The sequence below is a fragment of the Cnephaeus nilssonii genome (genome assembly GCF_951640355.1).
Source record: "Cnephaeus nilssonii genome assembly, chromosome: 6".
Lineage (NCBI taxonomy): Eukaryota > Metazoa > Chordata > Mammalia > Chiroptera > Vespertilionidae > Cnephaeus > Cnephaeus nilssonii.
Genome location: NC_137077.1, coordinates 91,676,926 through 91,691,558, shown reverse-complemented (window position 1 = coordinate 91,691,558; position 14,633 = coordinate 91,676,926). Strand labels below are relative to the sequence as shown.

The 14,633-nt window shown below is 42.6% G+C and overlaps 1 protein-coding gene across 6 annotated transcripts in view; it reads right to left on the bottom strand.

The window, feature by feature from the left end:
- The window catches only part of ERC1 (ELKS/RAB6-interacting/CAST family member 1), a 519,277-nt gene that overhangs the window by 144,536 nt on the left and 360,108 nt on the right, over window positions 1-14,633 (bottom strand). The window lies entirely within an intron of this gene.

The window sequence follows — 14,633 nt, the reverse complement described above, 5'->3', positions numbered from 1 at the left end:
AGAAGAAGACTACATAATAAAGGAATCGATCCAACAAGAGGATATAACCCTTATAAACATATATGCACCCTACATAGGAGTACCTAAATATGTAAAGAAAACCTCGATGGACCATAAGGGAGAGATCAACAGCAATACAGTCACAGTAGGGAATCTTAACACTGCACAAACATCAATGGATAAAACGTTCTTTTAAAAAAAAAATCCTCACACAAGGATATTTTTCCCTTTGATTTTAGAGAGAGTAGAAATGAGAGGGAAAGAAAGAGAGAAATATCAATGTGAGAGAGACACATGATTGGTTGGTGCCTCCCAAATGAGCCTCGACAGGGCCCGGGCTGGGGAGAAGCCTGAAACCGAGGTATATGCCCTTTCCTGGAATCGAACATGTGACCCTTAGGCCCACAGGCTGACACTCTATTCGCTGAGTCAAACTGGCTAGGACTGGATAAAACTTTCAAAAAAAATTAATAAGGCAACAGCAAACTTAAATGACACACATGATCAGAAGGATTCAATTGATATTTACAGAATATTTTATCCCAAAGCAGAAGGATATACATTCTTCTCAAGTGCACATGGAACACTCACAAAGACAGACCACATGTTAGAACACAAAGTAAGTCTTAACAAATTCAAGAATACGGAAATCATATTAAGCATCTTGGATTTAAATGGTATAAAACTAGAAACCAATTACAATAAAAAATTGAAATATTTTCAAACACGTGGAGGCTAAACAGCATGTTATAAAAACATAAATGGGACAAACCAAGCCATCTTGAAGGGGAGAGCTGCTGTGACTAGGAGTCCAGCCTCACCACCATCCAGATTGGCCTCAGACACTACCCGTGATCCTACAGCCACTCAAGCCAAAGACCTGATATCTCAGCTGCAAACCCACAAACACTGGTACTCCAGCTTCCCCGGTGCCTGAGCTCTCCGGTGACTCTGCTGATTCAGCCAAGAGCCCAGCGCGTCCTCGCGCCCAGGCCCTCTTGTGGCTCTTGGGTTGCATGACCCTCCTGCTAAGCCCTCTGCTTCAGCCACAGGCCTCACGCAACTTGGTATCCTTTGGTGAGAGCAAAAATGGGGAGACAAAGAAATAACCTCCAAAGGAAAAAAGGAGGAATCACTAGAAAAGGAACTAAATGAAACAGAGGCATGCAATATGTCAGGAAAAGAATTCAGGGTAAGGGTCATACAGTTCATAAACTGGATGGATGAGAAAATCAACAACTTATGTAAGAATCAAGAGGAAATAAAAAATGATATAGCTACAATAAAAAACACAATAGAAGGTTTCAACTGTAGACTAGAAGAAGTGGAAGACCAAATTAGTGAGTTAAAAGATAGGGCAGAAAGCACATCCAATATGAACAGCAGTTGAAGAAAAAAATTAGAAAGCAGCCCTAACCAGTTTGGCTCAGTGGATAGAGTGTTGGCCTGCAGACTGAAGGGTCCCAGGTTCGATTCCGGTCAAGGGCATGAACTGTGGTTGTGGGCACATCCCCAGTAAGGGAGTGTGCAGGAGGCAGCTGATCGATGTTTCTCTCTCATCGATGTTTCTAACTATCTATCCCTCTCCCTTCCTCTCTGTTAAAAAATCAATAAAATATATATTTTTTAAAATTAGAAAGCAGAAGGAGAGCCTAAGGGAGCTTTAGGACAAGATGAAACAAAATAACATACATATAATAGGGGTGTCAGAATGACAAGAGGAGCAGCAAGGATTTGAAACCTATTTGAAGAAAACTTCCCTGATTTTGTTTGGGGGGGGGGGGGGAGGAGTCACACAAGCACAGAGAGTCCCAAACAAGATGAACCCAAAAGACACACACCAAGACACATCGTAATTACAATGGCAAACGTTAACAACAAAGACAGAATCTTAAAGGCTGCAAGAGTGAGACAGAGTTACCTACAAAGGATCTTCCATTAGATTACCAAATGATTTCTCAGCAGAAACACATCAGGCCATAAGGGAATCAAATGAAGTATGCAAAGTGATGCAAAGCAAGGAACTGAATCAAAGAATACTATACCCAGCAAAGCGATCAGTCAAAATTGAAGGGGAAATCAGGAGCTTAGCAGAGTAAAAAAGACTAAGGGAGTTTATTACTACCAAGCCAGCAATGCAAGAAATGCTAAAGGGACTATTGTAAAAAGAAGAAATAGAAAGAGAGGAGGGAACCAGAAATAAAAAAATAAAAATGGCTACAAACAAGTACTTATCCTATATAATAAAAGCCTAATATGCAAATTGTCCCCTCAACTGGAGTTCCACAGGGAGTTCGATTGCTCGGCCAGTTGCTATGACGTGCACTGACCACCAGGGGGCAGAAGCTCCAACAGATAGGTTAGCTTGCTGCAGATGCTGGTGGGCTGGACTAGAAAGTGAGGTGTTAGGTTAGTGCCTTCAGGAAGTTCCCAGGGTTTTTCCCAAGCCCCGGGAGGAGGTGGGTGGGGGTGAGAGTCAGGAGGGACCGGGTGCATGGGAGATTGGTATATATGATCTGAGAGCCGTGGTCTGCACAGCCCTCCACAGCCTGTGGCGTTCTGAGTGCATAATTTATAATTTTCAGAGCTGCTTCTTTTTATTTGTTAAGTTTCACTAACTACTCCAGGAGAGTGGGTAGCACCATTACAGAGGGATAGGCCAGGTGGCCTGCCCAAGGCCAAGAGGCGGCTATGGGCTCCCAGGGAAGCAGCAGAGAGGGGGATGGGGCTGAGCTGGAGAAACCGAGTCCAAAACTTGAAAGGAAGCAGGAGGCAGCGAGGGAGGGAGAACGACAGCTGCGCAGGGGCCTAGATAAGATGCTGGGTGGGGGCAGCCGAGGAACCCAGTGCCTCTCCCATGGGACAGGCTCCACATCCCTCCCTCCTCCTCCCTGTGACCTGTCAACCAAGCTCTCCTCCAAGGCCCCGCCTGGGCTCACCCGGCACAGCTCCAACCTGCCCCACGGCCCGCACAGCCCCACCTGCACCACCTCACCAACGCCACCTCACCCACCCTGCACAGCCCCGCCCTGCACAGCCTTTGGGGAGCTCCAACCCCTGGAGAAGAAAGGGGGAGGCTGCAGACAGAAGGTCGCAGGAGGAAGGGGCAGAGCAGGGCCCACCAAGTTAGATGGAGGGGAGGGAGGGAGAGACCCCACAGGACTGGGGACAGAGATGGGCGGAGAATGAGGGCCGTGCTGAAGCATCACCTTTGGTTGAAGTAGAAATCTTGACCCCATTTTACAGACACCAGCAGAGTGTGTGTGTGTGGGAAGGCAATGACAAAAGAGGGTCTGAGGAGACTGGATAGATGAAGAGCAGTGACGTTTGAATCACAGCTTTTTTGTTGTTGTTGTTAATACATTTTTATTGATTTCAGAGAGGAAGGCAGAGGGAGAGATGGAAACATCAATGATGAGAGAGAATCGATCTGCTGCCTCCTGCATGCCTCCTATTGAGGATTGAGCCCACACCTCAGGAATGTACCCTTGACCAGAATCGAACCCAGGACCCTTCAGTCCGTGGGCCATGGCTCTATCCACTGAGCCAAACAATCTAGGGTGACCCATGGCCTATTTAAAACCACTGCAGTAGGCTGAGCCGGGGTCTTACCATGATGGTGTTATGTTACCTGATAATGAGGGTGTCTCTCTTTATGTTGGGGTAATCAAAACTACAGTGAAGTAAAGACACACCCATGGAACCTGCAAAGGGTTTCCATGCACACGATGCAATTTACTTTGTGTGGCAGCTGAAGAGGGTGAGCAGAGCTTTGGAAGGACATGAGGTCTCCAAGACCAGGGGCTAGAGGGAAAGTGTGTGCCGAGCATTCTGCACCGTGAGTTACAATATATATATATCAGCCTAATATGCTAAGTGTCCGACCCAGCAGTTGACCGACCAGTCGCTATGATGTGCACTGACCACCAGGGGGCAGATGCTCTGACTGGTAGGTTAGCTGGCTGCTGGGGTCTGGCCGACTGGAACTGGGCGAGAAGGGGCCAGACATGCCCTGGAGCCCTTGCGCAGTCCCTTTCACAGTCCCTCCCCAGACACTGGCCCTGATGGGAACTGGACAAGATGGCCCTGATTGGCCTGGATTGCTGGCCAGGCGGAGAGACCTCACCCATGCAGGAATCAAGTGCACTAGGCCTCTAGTCAATAATAACCCTAAACATAAATGTTCAAATCAAAAGACATAGGATAGAGTGGCTGAATGGATAAGAAAACATGACCCATTCAGAACAAAAGAGACCCACTTCAGAACAAGGGATTCACACAGACTGAAAGTGAAGGGATGAAAAAATATTTTTCAGGCAAATGGAAATGAAAAAAAAGCTGGGGTAGCTATATTTATATCTGACAAAACAGACCTCAATGAGAAGGCCATAACAAGAGATAAGGAAGGCCACTTCATAATACTAAAGGGATTGACACAACAAGAGGATATAACTCTGGTAAACATACTAGTATATGCACACAATGCAGGAGCACCCAATACATAAAAAACACACAAAAAAACCTTCTGAAAGATATCAAGGGAGAGATCGACAGCAATACAATCATACTAGGGGACTTTAATACCTCATTAACATCACTGGATAAATCCTCTAGACAAAAATATCAGCAAAGAAACAACAATCCTAAATGACTCACTAGATCAGATGGACTTAATTGTCATTTATAGAATATTTCACCCCAAAGCTATAGAATATACATTCTTCTCAAGTGCACATGGGTCATTTTCTAAGGTAGACCACATATTGGGACTCAGGCAAAGTCTTTTCAAGTTCAAGAAGATTGAAATCATATCAAGCATCTTCTCAGATCACAATGGCATAATTTTAGAAATAAATTATAATAAAAACAATAAAAAAATCAAACACTTTGAGGCTAAATGGTATTCTATTAAACAATGACTGGGTTACCAAAGAGATCAAAGAAGAAATAAGAAACATCCTAGAAACAAAAGACAATGAAAACACAACAATCCAAAATCTATGGGACACAGTTCTGAGAGGGAAGTTCATAGCATTACAGGGCTACCTCAGAAAACAAGAAAAACTGGTAATAAATTGTCTAACTCTACAACTTAAAGAATTAGAAAGAGAGCAACAATAAAAGCCCAGAGTGAGCCAAGGGAAGGAAATAATAAAGATCAGAGTGGAAATAAATGACATAGAGACCAAAAAAACAATACGAAAGATCAATAAAACCAAGAGGTGGTTCTCTGAAAGGATAAACAAGATTGATAAACCTCTAGCCAAGCTCACCAAGAAGCAAAGAGGACCTAGAAAACAAAATCAGAAATGATAGAGGCGAAATAACAACAGACGCCACAGAAATACAAAGTATTGTAAAAAATACTACGAACAACTCTATTCCAACAAACTGGTCAACCTAGAAGAAATGGACATATTTCTAGAAAAATATGACCTTCCAAAACTCAATCAGGAAGAATAAAAAAAAAATCTGACTAGGCCAATAACTATGGAGGAAATTGAAGAAGTAATCTAAAAACTTCCAGGAAACAAAAGCACTGGGCCAAACGGCTTCAGAGGGGAGTTTTACTAAACATTCAAAGAAGAACTAAAACTTATCTTCCTCAGACTATTCCAAAAATTCAAGAAAAAGGAATACTTCCAACCTCTTTCTATGAGCCAGCATTACCCTAATCCCAAACCAGATAAAGAAACTACAAAGAAAGAGAATTACAGGCCAATATCTCTGATAAACATACATGCTAAAATCCTCAACAAAAATCTAGGAAATCGGATTCAACATTACATTAGAAAGATCATGCACCATGATCAAGCAGGATTTATTCCGGGGATGCAAGGCTAATACAATATCTGCAAATAAACTTGATACATCACATAAACAAAGTGAGAGACAAAAATCACACAATTGATGCAGAAAAAACATTTGACAAAATCCAACACTCTTTCTTGATAAAAACTTTCAATAAAGTGGGAATAGAGGGATCATACCTAAACATAATAAAAGCCTTATATGATAAACCTACAGCCAACAACATACTCAATGGGCAAAAACTAAAACCATTTCCCCTAAGAACAGGAACAAGACAGGGATGCTCACTTTCACCACTCCGTTCGACATAGTACTGGACGTGCTAGCCATAGTGATCAGACAAGATGAAGAAATAAAAGGCATCCAAATTGGAAAAGAAGAAGTAAAACTATCATTATTTGTAGATGACATGATATTGTACATAGAAAAGTCTGAAGACTCCATCAAAATACTACTAGACTTAACAAATGAATTTGGCAATGTAGCAGTATACAAAATTAACACCCAGAAATATATGGCATTTTAATGAACTCACATAAAGAGAAATAAAAATATAACAATCCCATTTACCATTGAACCAAAAAAATTAAGATACCTAGGAATAAACTTAACTAAGGAGGTAAAAGACCTGTACTCAGAAAACTACAGGATATTGAAAAGAGATAGAGGAAGACATAAACAAATGGAAGAATATACCATGTTCACGGATTGGTAGAATCAACATCATTAAAATGTCCATACTATCCAAAGCAATCTATAGATTCAATGCAATCCCCATTAAAATACCAACAGCATATTTCACAGACCTAGAACACACTCTCCAAAAATTCGTATGGAATAAAAAAAGACCCTGAATAGTCGTAGCAATCTTGAGAAAGAAGAACAAAGTTGAGGGATCACAATACCAGATATCAAGCTATATTACAAAGCCAACCTTCTCAAAATAGCCTGGTACTGGCACAAGGACAGACATATAGACCAATGGAATAGAACAGAGAACCCAGAAATTGACCCAAGCCATTATGCTCAATTAATATTTGACAAAGGAGGCAAGATCATACAATGGAGTCAAGACAGTCTCTTCAATAAATGGTGTTGGGAAAATTAGACAGATACATGCAAAAAAATGAAACTAGACCACCAACTTACACCATAGAAAATTAAATCAAAATGGATAAAGGACTTAAATGTAAGATAGGAAACCATAAAATTCTTAGAAGAATTCATAGGCAGCAAAGTATCAGACATATGTCATAGCAATATCTTTACCGATACAGCTCCTAGGACAATGGAAATTAAGGAGAAAATAAACAAATGGGACTACATGAAAATAAAAAGCTTCTGCACAGCAAAAGAAACCATCAACAAAACAACAAGAAAGCCCACTGCATGGGAGAACATATTTGCCAATGCTATCTCAGATAAGGGTCTAATCTCCAAAATTTATAGGGAATGCATACATCTTAACAAAAGGAATATAAACAATCCAATCAAAAAATGGGCAAAGGACCTAAATAGACACTTTTACAAAGAGACATACAAAAGGCCAAGAGACATAAGAAAACATGCTCAAAGTCACTAATCATCCAAGAGAAGCAAATCAAAATGACAATGAGGTACCATCTCATACCTGTCAGAATGGCTATCATCAACAAATCAACAAACGACTAGTGCTGGAGAGGATGTGGGTAAAAAGGAACCCTCGTGCACTGCTGGTGGGAATGCAGACTGGTGCAGCCACTGTGGAAAACACTATGGAGTTTCCTCAAAAAATTAAAAATGGAACTCCAATCTGACCTTGTAATCCCACTTCTAGGAATATAGCCCAAGAAATCAGAAACACCAATCAGAAAGGATATATGCACTACTATGGTCATAATAACACAATTTACAATAGCTAAGATTTGGAAACAGCCTAAGTGCCCATCAGCAGATGAGTGAATTAATACACTGTGGTACATCTACACAATGGAATACTGTGCTGTTGTAAAAAAGAAAGAACTCTTACCATTTGCAACAGCATGGATGGACATGCAGAACATTATGCTAAGCGTAAGCCAGTTGGAGAAAGATAAATATCAGATGATCGCACTCATTTATGGAATATAATGAACAACATAAACTAATGAACAAAAATAGAGACAGAGACAGAGAAGCATCAAATAGACCATTAAACTTCAGAGGGAAGGCAGGGGATGGTGGGGCGGGAGGTGGGGTGGTAGAGATCAATCAAAGGACTTGTATGCATGTATATATTCATAACCAATGAACACAGACACTAGGGTTTTGAAGGCATGTGTTGGGGGTGGGGATAGCCGGGGAGAGGTCAATGGGGGAAAGAGACATATGTAATACTATATGTAATACTTTAAACAATAAAGAATTAAAAAACAAAAAGAATGAAGGGACTAACAATGAGATAAATGAAGAAATAAAAATTACTTGAAAAAAATGAAAATGAAAACACAACAACCCCAAAGCTATGGGATACAGCAAGTCCTGAGAGGTAAGTCCGTAATAGTACAGTACAGGACTACCTCAAGAAGCAAGAAAAATCTGAAATAAGCAATCTAACCCTACACCTAAAGGAACTAGAAAAAGAACAGCCAAGTCCAGAGTAAGTAGAAGGAAGGAAATAAAGAAGATTAAATTAAAATGAATGACACAGGGAATTTAAAAACAAAAAGAATACAAAAGACCAGTAAAACCAAGAGCTGGTTCTCTGAAAATATAAACACGTACTACATGAAAATAAAAAGTTTCTGCACAGCAAAAGAAACCACCATCAAATTGAAAAGGGAACCCAATGAATGGGAGAACGTATCTGCATAGCTGATAAGGGGTTAATATCCAAATATGCAAAGTACTCATACAACTTAAAAGGAAGACAAACAGTCCAATTAAAAATTGGGAAGAAGATCTGAATAGGCATTTCTCCAGAAGACATACAAATGGCTAAGAGACACATGAAAAAATGCTCGGTCACTAATCATCAGAGAAATGCAAAATAAAACCACAATGAGATATCACTTCACATCTGTCAGAATGACTATCATAAAGAAATCAACAAACAACAATAATACCAAAGAAACAAACAAACAAACAAAAAACAAGTTATGGCAAGGATGTGGAGAAAAGGGAACACTAACTAGTTCACTGCTGGTGGGAATGCAGACTGGTGCAGCCACTATAGAAAATAGTATGGAGTTTCCTCAACAAAATGAAAAACAGAACTTCAATTTTATCCAGTGATCCCACTTCTGAGAATATATCCTAAAAACACCAAACATCAATCAGAAAGAATATATGCACCTCTATGTTCATAGCAGCCATATATATATATATATATATATATATATATATATATATATATATATATATATATATATATATATAGCCAGAGACCATAATGCCCGTCACGACCATAACGACCTAACGACTGATCGCTACGACACCCACTGTGGCCAGTGAACCGGCCTGATCTAGACCAGATCACCCCCAACACCCTGATCAGGGTAGGGCCAGCTGGCCAACCACCTTGGCTGGCAGAAATTTTGGGTCCCGGGACCTTGGAGTTGCTCAGTCTCAGTGTCAGGCAGCTGCGTGGGCAAAGCTCTCCTTTGGTGGAAGTGGACCTGGGATCAGGGCGCTGGAGTAGAGGATGGGGTGGGGAGGCTTTCCTGGTGGCCACAGCAGTACCCGTGGGCTGCGCACAGTACCTGGGCATCTGGCCCCGGTAGGAACAGCGGCAGGAATAGGGGCTGCGGGGCAAAGGGGGCAGCGGCACTCAGGAGCCAGGAGGTGTGAGGCCTGATGTGGGCTCTTACCCTGCCTGCTGGGCCCTGCAGCACCAGCAGGTGGGCCATGATGTGCAGTGAGATGCTGGGCCATAGACAGGAGGGGAAGCGAGCCACGAGGGCAAGGCCCCGTGCCAGACAGAGCCCAGAGCGGCATGGGTAGGGCTGGAGTTGGAAACCCTGGCGGGGTGGGTGGGGCTGCAGACCCACACCTTTTCAGCTTTGGCCTTGGAATTCAGAGGTCAACCCCACTTCAAGAGAGAGGACGTGGCGGAAAGTGGCAAGGCCACAGGAGGGATGGGAAATGTTGTGGCCATCTTCGGGAAACAGAGCTGCCACGGTCTTCAGTAACTATGAACAGATAATCTTTGGTCTCAGTTCTACAGAAGAGGAAGCTGAGACTCAAAGACGGGAGCCTTCCGCAACACCTCACCCACTTCTCAGACCTGACCCTGTGCAGCATTGTTTTCGTTGAAAGTAGAGGATCCAAAATGTTTTTAGATCTTTGCTATTTTAGGCAGGAAAGAATTTAGCTCAGGGAATTGGTGCTTGGGAAATCATCGGAAAGCTGGAGGAGTGGGTATTAGGCTGGGCCCCCAGGAAAGACTCCCTGCCCAGCGGGAGGAACTGCCTCCTCAGCCACAACTGAATTCTAGGACACTCTGGCACAGCTGTGACCTGGGGATCAGGAAACTGCTGCCCCCACAAGTGCCCTGACTGGCAATCGATCCACCACTTTCTGGTGTATGGGATGATGCTGTGCTGGTACCCTGACCCCAAATTCCAGCCTCCAGAATTGTGATAAAAATACATTTCTGTTGTTTAAGCCACACACATTTATATTTTGTTATGGCTGTCTAAGCTGACTAATCTATACTAATAAAAGGGTAACATGCTAATTAGACTGGGTCAACCGGACATCTTCTGGCCATCCTTCCAGACAAAGCCTCGGTGGCAGGGGCCGAGGCAGAGGCAGTTAGGGGCGATCAGGCTGGCAGGGGAGCAGTTAGGGGTGATCAGGCCGGCAGGGGAGAGCAGTTAGGGTCGATCAGGCAGGCAGGCAGGCAGAGTGGTTAGGGGCAATCAGGCAGGCAGGCAAGCAGTTAGGAGCCAGAGGACATGGATTGTGAGAGGGATGTCCAACTGCCAATTTAGGCCCGATACCTACAGGATCAGGTCTAAATTGGCAATCGGACATCCTCCAAGGGGTCCCAGATTGAAGAGGGTGCAGGCTGGGCTGAGGGACCCCCTAATCCCCGTACAAAAATTTCCTGCACTGGGCCTCTAGTATAAGTATATAAGTTCTTTGGTTTATCTCTTCTTGTCCTCCCAACCCCACATCAAGGTATGTCAGTCTGTTCCATGCCTCTCTGCTTTGGGTCTTATATTGTTGGTCAATTTATTTTGTTCATTAGATTCCACAAATAAATGAGATGATGTGATATTTGGCTTTCTCAGTTTGGCATATTTCACTTAGCATAATATTTTCCAGGTCCATCCATGCTGTCCTAAAAGGTAAGAGATCCCTCTTTTTACTGCTCCATAGTATTCCATAGTGTAAGTGTCCCACAGCTTTTTTATCCATTCTTCTATTGTTGGGCACTTGAGCTATTTCCCAATCTTAGTTATTATAAACTAGAGGCCCGGTGCACAAAATTCATGCATGGTGGGGGGGAAACAGGCCAGGCTCAGGGATCGGGCCTAAACCGGCAGTCGGACATCCCCTGATGGTTCCCGGATTGGAAAGGGGCAGGCTGGGCTGAGGGACCTCCCCACCGTGCACGAATTTCGTGCACCAGGACTCTAGTACACCAATAATGAACAATCAGAAACTAAGAAAACAAACCCATTTACTTTTGTGACAACAACAAAAAAAGGTACCTAGGAATAAATTTAAGAAAGGAGGTAAAAGACCTGTAGTTGGAAAACTATGAGACATTGAAGAAAGAAATTGAAGAAGATACAAAAAAGTGGAAGCATATACTGTGCTCATAGATTGGAAGACTTAAGATCATTAAAATGTCTATGCTATCCAAAGCAATCTATAGATTTAATGCAATTCCTATTAAAATACCAATGACATATTTCACAGATCTAGAACAAATATTCCAAAAACTTATATGGAACAAAAAAAGACCTCAATTAGCCTCAGCAATCTTGAGAATCTGAACAAACTTGGAGATAACACAGTAACTGACACCTGCAAGGCCATTGTAATCAAAACAGCCTGGCACTAGCACAAAAACAGGCATATAAATCAATTAGAAAGAACAGAGAGCCTAGAAATCAACCCACCCCTTTATGGTCAATTAATATTTAATAAAGGAGGCAAGAGCATACAGTGAAGTAAAGACAGTCTCTTCAATAAATGGTGTTGAGGAAATTGGACAGGTACATGCAAAAAAATGAAACTAGACCACAAACTTACACCATATACAAGTATAAACTCAAAAGAGATGAAGTCTTTAAATGTAAGTCATGAAACAATCAAAATCCTAGAAGAAAACATAGGCAGTAAAATCTCAGACATCTCTCGTGGCAATATTTTTGCTGATATATCTCCTCGGGCAAGGAAATGAAAGGAAAAAAATTAAACAAATGGGACTACATCAGACTAAACAGCTTCTGCACAGCAAAAGAAACCATCAATGAAATGAAAAGACAACCCACTGATTGGGAGAACATATTCACTAATGATTCATCTGATAAGGGGTTAATTATCAAAATTTATAAAGAACTTATAAAACTCAATACCATGAAAACAAACAATCCAATTAAAAAATGGGCAAAGGACCTAATCATCAGAGAAATGCAAATTAAAATGACAACGAGGCACCACCATATACATGTCAGGATGGCTATCATCAATTAATCAACAAATAAGAGTTGGCGTGGGTGTGGAGAAAAGGGAATCCTAGTGCACTGTTGGTGGGAATGCTGATTGGTGCAGCCACTGTAGAAAGAAGTATGGAGCTACCTTAAAAAAATTGAAAATGGCACTGCCTTGTAACTCAGCGATTCCACTTCTGGGACTATATATGAAGAATACATGCACCTCTATGTTCACTGCAGTGTTATTTACAATAGCTATGATTTGGAAGCATGCCAAATGCTCAACAGTAAATAAGTGAATAAAAAAGCTGTGGTACATTTACATAATGGAATACTACTTAGCCATAAAAAAGAAGGAAATTTTATCCTTTGTGACAGCATGAATGGACCTGGAGAGCATTATGCTAAGTGAAATAAACTAACAAACAAAATAGAAACAGACTCATAGATACAGAGAAGAGACTGACAGTTGTTAGAAAGGAGGAGAGGTGGGGGGTGGGGGAGCTAGGTGAAAAAGGTGAGGGATTAAGCACACAAAAAATCAGTATGGTGATTATGATAGGGAAAGGGGTGGGGGGAAATAGAAGAGGGTAAAGGGGGGATAAATGGTGATAGAAAGAAACTTGAGTTGGGGTGGTGAACACATAATACAATATACAGATGATGTATTATAGAATTGTACACTTGAAACATAAAATTTTATTAACCAACTAGAGGCCCGGTGCACAAAATTTGTGCAGGGGGGAGGGGTCACCTCAGCACAGCCTGCACCCTCTCCAGTCCGGGACCCCTCAGGGGATGTCTGACTGCCAGTTTAGATCGGGCCTAAACCAGCAGTTGGACATCCCTCTCACAATCCTGGACCGCTGGCTCCTAATCGCTCACCTGCTTGCCTGCCTGGTTGCCCCCAACTGCCCCCCCTGCTGGCCTGGTCGCCCCCAACTGCCCGCCCCCCTGCTGGCCTGGTCGCCTCCAACTGCGCCCCCTGCTGGCTTGGTCACCTCACGCAGCCTACTGTTCAGTTGCTTGGTCGTCCCTCACTAACCCCCCTGCCTGCCTGGTCGTAGGCAGCCATCTTGTGAGGGTGTGATGGTCAATTTGCATATTACTCCTTTATTATATAGGATGTCACCCCAATAAATGCAATAAAAATCTAAAATAAAAAATTGCTAAAATGAAAGTTAAGACAATACCAAATGTTGGTGAGGATGTGAAAAAATGGCATCAATCATATATTATTGCTGCTGGGAACATAATATGGTACTGACAATCTTGAAAATAGTTCAGTAGTTTCTTACAATATTAAACATGCAACTACCATATGACCCAGCAATTGTACACCTGGGCATTTATTCCAGAAATATAAAAACTTAAGCTCACACAAAGACCTGTGCAGAAATGTTTATAGCAGGTTTATACATAATTGACAAAAAGAGGAAACCCAGATGTCCTTCAACAGGTGAGTGGTTAAATAAAGTGTAATACATCCATGTCAGGGAATATCACTCAATAATAAAAAAGGAATGAACTAATGATAGGTGCAACAATCTGGCTGAATTTCCAGATAATTATGTAGAGTAGGAAAAAATCTGAGAAGATTACATTCTATATAATTCCATTTATATAACACTAGAGGCCTGGTGCATGAATTCATACACGGGGGGGGGGGGTTCAGGGACCGCAGGAGGTTGGCCGCCAGCTCCAAGGAGGGAGTAGCCCTTGGACCCCCTGGGAAAGGGGCCACATCCGCCGCCATACACCCCAAGTTTCCAGTCCCAGCCTGGGGCCTGAAGGCCTCAGGGGGTTGGGAGAGGAGGCGACAGTTGCCAGGCCAGGCATAGAAGGAACTGACGTTGAATGCCAGTGCTGCCCCGCCCTGCCACCGCATGGTTCCCCACCTCCCCCCTCCTCCTTTCCTTGCTGCCATGCTGCCACTGTGGCGAGCGGGCGGCTGAAAGGGAAAGGACAGGAGCGAGACAAACCCTTGTGTTGAGGGCTGACTTTCAATAGATCGCAGCAAGGGAGCTGCTATCGCCCTGGTGGTCAGTGTGCATCATAGCGACTGGTTGACTGGTTGTTCTGGTCATTCAGTCATAATGGTCACTTACGCTTTTATATATATAGATTCTTGAAATGACATTATAGAAATGGAGATCAGATTAGTGGCTGCCAAGAGATAAGTATGAGGTGAGA